Source organism: Toxotes jaculatrix, chromosome 1 (assembly GCF_017976425.1).
Source record: "Toxotes jaculatrix isolate fToxJac2 chromosome 1, fToxJac2.pri, whole genome shotgun sequence".
Lineage (NCBI taxonomy): Eukaryota > Metazoa > Chordata > Actinopteri > Toxotidae > Toxotes > Toxotes jaculatrix.
Window position 1 is genome coordinate 24,126,939 of NC_054394.1, and position 8,684 is coordinate 24,135,622.

Below are 8,684 nucleotides of genomic sequence, written 5' to 3' on the forward strand. Positions count from 1 at the left end.
ACAACTGCTGCTTTTAATTAGTGTGATAAAGGTATTTTCATTGGGCAAGGTTTTAATGAAGGGATTCTGAGATGTTTTAACAATGAAGTTGGAACTTTTTTAAAATGAGGCTGTGAGCAAAGAATCTGAGAAACTGCCTCAGCATTTTTTATGCAATCGTTAAAATGCCTCTGTAATGTAAAAAGGTCAGTGTAGAACCCCTGTTAATAATTAATAATGATCATTGATCAAGCCCAGAAACTTCATCTTTTCCTATTTGCTTAATTTTGAAACACATTTCTGTGAATCCAGTTATGGGCAAATTGTATTTTGCTTAAGTAATGACTCAGTGTAAAAGTAGCAGTATTATGAATAAAAAGTAATCAGCTAGATGTACTTCAGTATAAACAGTGTCTTCTTATGCAGAGAAATGAATTGTGCCCCTATGCAGTGTGTGTTGAAGTTAGGGTGATATTCTAATTTGTAAAAGCAAATTTAAAAAAAAGTGGTGTTTGAAAATAATTATTCTCAATGATTGCATGCACAGCCACATGCATTTTACAGCTCTAAATCTGCCTGTGTTTAGTCTTTCAAAAAAAAAAAACTAGGAACTTCTCAGAGTCATCGAAAGCTATCTATATCTGTGTGCCCCTGTGTCACTTCCATTGTGTGTTTAAAGTGCTGAATCATCTCAGTGTTTTCATTCTAGCCAGCTGCAGTCATGAAGACATTTTCAGACATTGCCTATCCTGTTTGAGGAGTCAGAAGATGTCTCTCTAAGATTAGAGACACGAATGAAACCTGTGTGTGTTCTGCACAGAAGCTACATGGGACAGCAACAGTAACACAATGCTATCTTTTGGGGGCTGTGATAAGAAATGTCTCAGAAAGCTTCACTTGAGCACAAGTCTGAACTGGATGGTTTTTTTGTCTGTTTCTGAAAGTAGGATAAGATAAGCCTCTACTACTTAATGCTTTCTTCTCCTTGATGATTGTGGAGGTTTGCTGTTTGTGAGTACATATGATAGTTTTGGATTTGACTGGAAACTCACCAATGTCTTCTAATCTTTTCTCCACCTGTTCAAATCTACCAGTCTTTTCTCCTATTCATTGCATGTGGGCCCAAAGGATAACCAACTTATCTCATGTTCCTTCGTCAGACTTATTTTCAAAGGGAGTGGTTTTCTCTCTGTTTTCCTCTCGTGGCAAACCATTTCCAAGCAGATGAGTTCAACGGGGAGGCTGTAAACAAGGCAGGGGCTTTAATAAATGCTGGTGCTGTTTGGTGTGGCTCAAGCGGACAAATTACTCCCATGAGGCCAAATACACAACATTCTGCCCTGCCTCGGTGGACAGGAGCCAGAGGATGACAGAGTTAAGGCTTTTTAAGTGTGTGCTCTCACAGATGAACAGTTAAGAGTGTCGTAAAAATGTGAACAATCACAGCATGTAAAATGTAGATAAGTCCATTTTTGTTTTTGTGAACTACTTAAAATTCTTTGTCGCTGAGTCACAGTGGTGTGCAATGAGGCGAGGAGGCTCAGTATGCTTTCAAATCCAAATTGATCTGCTTGAGAACCTTCTCTCATTGAGTTTCAAAGTTTATTCTTGACCTTGGGAGCAGTTTTTGAGAAAATAATGCCCGCTCATGGTCCAATTATTAGCTGTTATGGAGCTTTTGGTCGTCTCACATGGCTCTTGGGATGTAAGTTGGTTGATCCATCACTTTTGTCCAGACTATAATTTTTTCTCACATATTTGATTTGATTGTCATTAAATTTGATGCAGACATTCATGGTCCCCTGAGGTTGAATTCCATTAACTTTGGCAGTCTCCCGACTTAGCTAGCACCTCCTACAGGTCAAACATTTTATTTGTCCTGTGAAATATTAAAACATCTACTTGATGGTTAGGCACATCATTTGTTACAGACATTCTTGGTTCCCAGATGATGACTACTAATGACTTTGGTGATCCCCTGACTTTAAGTCAACCAGGCTACCAGGTGATTGTGGTTTGGAGTGAAATGTCTCAACAGCTGTTGGATGGATTTTGATTTGGTGCACTCATTCATGCCCTGCTCACGAAAAATTATAACTACTTTGGTTATCCTTTGACTTTTCATTTAAGGCCACCATCAGACAAAATTCCATTTCATCCAGTACTTTGGCTTATAACCAAATACCCGCAAAACTAATGACATTCCCATCTGCTATATAGAACGAGTAATAAATGGAACTTTAGATAAGATTGTTGAGATTGATTGAGATTTGTGACCTTCTCCCTCTGTTCTGCACATTAATTTGGGTGTAATCAGTGTGCATACTGCATTGCATGTGTGAGAAAGTGTGAGTATTTTTCTCGTTCATTGCTGCATGTGTGTGAATTTTTGCACGTGTGCTCTGAACATCTGGATGAATATCTCTTTGGGGTGATTTACACTCACCAGTCAACCTAGATCTGCTTTTACACAATCTCCACAGAGCTTTATCTCCATCCCAATTGTATTTCTTCTCTCTTCACTGCCCATTAAATGTGACCAAGCAAAGTTAATGTGGACCTTTTGGGCATTTTAGTGTAATGCAATCTGCCGGACAGCTGTGTTATGTCAGCTTAGAGTCTGACTCCCTTCTTGTCTGCCCTGCCCCATCAGTTAGAGTGCCCGTAACCTGCAAAGATTCTCACCCTTTCAAAACATCTGTTCCGCCAAGGAATAAACATCTGCAGGGCAGTTCAGACCTGCAGTATTTTCTGGCAAATACTAATGTATACAACATGAAAAATGGTGCCTGCTACTGTGAGAGGGGGCATGACATCTGGGATATGTGGAATGTGGTGTGTACTTGCATTAAGCTCTGAATCAAACTCAGGGTCAGACAGAAGACTTGTATCATAGTTTGAACAGTCAGTAATCGTCTAGCGTCAGAGCTAGCCAGCCTCATACAACAAATGCTCATGGAAGCATACATGAATGGCAGAGAAGTCATGCTGCCTCTGGCATGCCAGTTCAACCACATTTCACCTCTGGAATACTTGTGGTATGACTGAAGTTGGTCCTTAAAATGGATGAATGAAAGTGAGTGAATTTACTGGAACTTTGCCACCAGGCAGAATATTCTACAGGGTAAATTAAAATGGTGAAAGGCATATCACCAAGAAAACACAGAATAAAGTTTGCGTGTTGGTGGTTAACATTCTCAGGAAGTTATTCCTCTACAAAAACATGTTATGGGAGCCTCTGTTCTGTAATTAGCTTCAGTATAACAATAGACCATTTCCCTGACCAGAGGGTGTAAAAGTTACAATGCAGACAGAGAGTTTGTCTTGGACTCTTCTGTTGTGGCCTTATAAGACAAAGTGACCTGCTTTGACCTCCACCCATCGCCACAGAAATGACTCATTGTTCTACATGTATTTTGTTTTCTGGACTCAGTTTTCTGTTGCTGCCTTTGTGGTGCTGGGGGGAGTCTTGTGTCAGAGAACACAAAAGACAAATATAGTGCCGCAATTGGTTCCCTCAGTTTTGTTTGTCTTAAATGGCAATCAGTGTGAGATTCTTCAGTCTTCAGCAAATTTGTTGATACACAACTGAAGAATTAAACCTCTACACTGAAAATGGAAATGGGACAGAAACAGTATTGGAAATCATTAATAACTTAATTGACTAAGCAATCTCTACTCAATCTCTACCCGCATGTTCTGGGGAAAGATAATAAAATGTAATAATAATAAGAAAATAGGAAAAGAGGAGAACAGCTACCCTATGTAAGCAGCAGCTACAGCGGCCTCTGCAGCCACAAGTGATAATTATGGGACACTAGTACATTAAATTTTGCTGGGCTCCAAGTCCCAGCAGTTAAGGGTATTGGAGGTAGTGTACCCCTAGAAGCTAACAGCTCATGCACAGAAAACAGAGCCTCTCAACTGCTCATGCAACAAACACAAAATTCATTGAAGTGGCTGATAAATGAAAGGAAGAATTAATGAGGTAGCTTCCTCTCATAGCTAGCTGAAGACCTATAGCTAGTGATATGTGACTTAGTGTCTTAAAGTGTTACACACTTCTCGCTGGAGATCATACCCACTTGACCCAAGTTACATAGTGCAAGACTGAAGTATATCCTGCTCCAGCCGCATCATGACATGAAGGAAGTTGAATTTCCAAATATGGTATTATCTGCTTTACTTCCTTTGCTACTAACAAATTATATGTATCTTTAAGGTTTGGGTAATTGGGGGTTAGGCATGTGTTAGTTAAGGTTGGGGGTAAGCCTTTAGCTGGAGTTTAGCTGGAGATCAGATTGAGCAAAAATATAGATGCCATGGTGGGATTAAGTCCTAATAACTCCTATATGATTGCCAGTTATGTTAACATTGTATACTTTAAATGACAGTATTTCAGCCTTTTCATTGGTTTTCTGATTTGCAATTCATGGTCAACCAGAGAGGACCCAACTGGAAGCTGCCATTTCAGCTCTGCATTTTTTTGGGAAAACACAATGTTTATCTTGCACAGTGAAATTCAATTTAGCTTCCAGAAGCCATTAAACGTGTGAGCACTGAGTGTGCACTTTAAACCTTTTGTCAACTCAGTTATTTATCATTATTTTTATATTATCATTATTTTCTCATTCTACTGCTTTTGTTTACTTTTTAGATATCTTGTTTTCTTCCAGTCCTTATTTGTATTCTGTTGTTTGCAGACTCACCTCCCTGTAAATATTAATGAAGTAACTAGTGAGGCGTTGTGGACTAAAATGTGTTCTACAGACATTAGTTTAATGCAGCAATGTGGATGGGGAGCTCTTTGTCCTCTGTGCTGTCACACTGTTTTAAACTGCTGATTCCTGGGAAAAGGAAGAACTGACTGAGACTCCATTTGTTTTCAGGCATGTGCAAAAGAGCTCGGGTTCTGCAGGGAAGGCCAGTGGCCAAAATTCAAACCTGTAGCCACACAGAGAGACTCCCGACCAACCATTTCTTATAATTATGTGAAGTCATTTCTCCCCATGTTTGCCTTCTTTGTCTATGTTATGCAATGCAGCCATATGCTTCCAATCCACAGGAGAGAGTTGGGAGCAAATATAAGCACAAGAATTCACCAGAAACTCTTATCCTCCAAAGCACAGATAAACATATCAGGCAATAGCTCACCCCCCCACCCCCCACCCCAGAATGTTTGTTTAAAGGTAGCCCTTGGGATATTGGATAGACAAATGATGGAAAGGAAGGATATCATAGCGAACAAGTACACAAAGACCATCCGGTGTAGTCCAGAACATGTAATTTAAGCACCAGATGATTCACTCCTTAATGTTTTTATCGTGATGCAAGATTTTTTGGTAAGCAGAAAAGATTTTAGACCATAAATGAGCTCACTTTGTCTCCCCAGAGAGATGTTTTGCTCCTCTTTTCTTTGTATGTGTGTGTGTGTCCTTATGTGGGTTTCTACGATTGTTGTGCCACTTTGCTTCAGTGGTTGTGGTACTTTAATGACAGTAACACCGTGCTGCGGTGTTATGATGTTACTTGTTGCCCAGGACTACATTTCCACTCTTGCATGATGATGTCATTGTCCACAGAGTTTCCACCACAGCAAAAGGGCCTGCGGAGATGAAGCGAGTGGGTGTGTGAGTTTGTGACGTGCAGTCAGACCGGCTGCGTTTGCACAGGGAAGAGGGTCGTGCTGAGCAGAACCACAAGAGAGAGGTGCTGTTTTCTTTGGTCTAGTCTTCAGGGACTCACCGTCTGGGTCAGTGTTATTTAAGTCAATAATGAACTCTGTAGCACACACGAGCAGCTCTCCATTTTATGGTATATTTACTCTTCGTCCTTTAATTTAGGGTTACATAAGTTATTCTTCCTCCCAAAATGGCAGTATGGAGATGTGAATAGTTCACAGTGCATGGGAAACAGAAAGAATTGCATAAGTGATGATGAATGCTGTCTTTAATATTTCTATTGTATTACATTCAGTGGTATAGCACAAAATTGTGGGCCCCCTTCTGTACTTTTTACTGTTTTATGTGCAGAGTTAAGGTGAATTCGTTTCCAAGTGCTAGTTGAGTCTGCGGTAGCACATAAGTTGCATAATAAAACATTAGATAATAAAGCATTTGATGTAAAGGCACAATCCATATATCCATATATACAGAGGAGGTAGATTCAAATTGGGCTTCAAATTTTTCTACTTTTCCGACTACAATCTAACATAAATTTTAAAGGAGCATAGTGCTGCAGTCTTGCATAGCTACACTGCAGCACTATAGCATAGCTATCTGTGCTTTGCATATACACACTTAATGATATAAAACCATAGGTTTGCTTTGAATTTCTACATTACATGTTTGAGGTACTGTATTATTCCATAATTCTGCCAAAATTATTCATGACAAGAGTTAGCTTTGAGGAAGCTTAAACCTTTTGAAAAAATACAGGTGGAAAATTGGGTCAGACAGACCCCCTGGTTTACCTCCACCTCTTTCCTGTGAGTTGGAAAACAGTGCCAAGAGAATCCAAAATGTCTGCTCAGGAGAATTTATTAGCCTAATATTTCTGCCAAATAATGAGTCTGAGCCACTAGTGAATATTTTGGATGATGCCAAAAGTAAGATGTCTGTGCAGTTCAGAGAAACAATTTAGAACAATTTCATCTGACAGAGAGAAAAGATTAGATTGGGTTAGAAAAGGCTGAACAACTCTGAAATCCGATCAGTTTGACACATTCCTACTGCTGAGGATAAAACTGATTACTTCAGAAACAAAGAGTAATTTACTTAACCTCTGATCTCCTGCTCCTTTTTTCCCTGAACTTCAGTTTCGTTTCCCAGTTCCCTGTTCTCTGTAGGTGCCCAGTATTTACAAGAAAACTAAAAGCATAACCTTTTTCTCCTTTCCTCTAAAATTTCCAGTTGTTACTCCTTTGTTCCCCATTTCCTTCTTTTCTTTGTACTTTCATTGAAGTACCAGTAGGAAGTACTGAATATTTTATTTGTACCTGATTCATAGAATGATATTACACTGTATTATAGTGTTACCTTTGACTCTTTTTACTTGAACTGTTGTGGACTGTATGTATATGTTACATTTCTATTTGTTGGCTGGACTACACCTTCGCTCCAAACTAAAATATCTCAGCAGCTATTGAATGGATTGCCATGAAATTATATACAGACATTCATGTTCCCAGAGGACGAATCCTACTTCCTTTGGAGAACCCTCTCATCAATTCGCTGGTACCACCATGAGGTCAACATTTTTAAATCTTTTTGAAAAATCCCAACAGTCGTTGAAATCATTGCTGTAACATTTGGTACAGACATTTAAGCTTCACAAAGGTGAATCTTGCTGACTTTGGTGATTCCCTAATCTTTCATCTATCACCACCAGCAGACCACATTTTCATTTTGTCCAGTACTTTATTTATGAACAAATACCTTCAAACTAATGACGCACACCCCTAACTCGCTGCATAGCTGTGTGGCTACATTCATAGTGAGGGAAGATTTTATCTATAAAATCTGAAAAGAATAATATATAATAACATTTTGGGAGGACTCCATAAGACAGTCTTAATGATGATAGTAAATTCTTGTCTTCAGATGTGACCACATTTGGCTGCATGGCAGTTAGATTGCATTTGTGCACAAAACTGCAAATTTAGATTTTTTTTTTTTTTTTAACTTGGAATCGATAAAAACTGATTTTCTTCTTAACTTCCTATTTTCACAGAGTTTCACAAAGTCCCCTCAGAAACGTCTAGACATCCTCTTTGGTAATAAGACCAAAGCATCTCCACAACAAACAAAAGCGCTCACAATGCGTCACCATGTCATTTCTACATTTGCAACAGCAGAAGTTGTATTTAGATTGCACTGTATGTGATTCACATACTTTGGTGTCTAGAGGCCTTTTATTTCATTTCTGCAATGTAAAGTTCAACTATAGTTCAACCTGATATACTGTTTCTACATAAATATCAAGAGAAAAGTTGGTTTTACATACAGGTAGGCATTGAGAGGTGGTTAATCACTGATATGTTACTTTCTTTTACTTGTGCATGCACTTCATACCTCTTGTTGTGTCAGAGTCTCCAGTGAGTCAGATGACCTACAGATCACATAAATCTCTATAATGTGCGAACACGTTTGGATGTTCCAGCTTTACACCTTTAAATAACCAGCGGACTTGTGGTATGTCTGATGTCATCTGCTGGATTCCTTCAGGGCACGATGAGCTGTGTAATTAGATGAGATTAGAAATGGAGAGAGACATCAAACACATAAAGACGCACAAACACACACATGTATGAACATACACACTGTGATGATGTCATGCTTGTTTCCTAGGACCTTCTATCATCTGTTTATTGGTCTTCAAGGCTGCAGGACAAGACAGATTACCCAGAGCTGGCAGTTTGTATTTTGTCTGACAAATAATTACAAAGTCAGCCAAAGTGGATGTGAGACAGAGGTCAGATGTTTCAAAGAAGGTCTTATTGTTTTGGGCCGCAATTCCTTTGTGGTTTTTGCAGCTTTGTTGTCCTCTTGTTTGTTGCTTTTTCTCGGCACAGATCAGAAATTTCAGTTACCGGCACAACTGAGTAATGAAATACTAAGTCATACATTAACTATTCTGGCATTACAAGATCATTTTGTTTCCAAGAGTGTGGAGGTTTTTTTTTTCTTTTTTTTTTTTTAACAGGC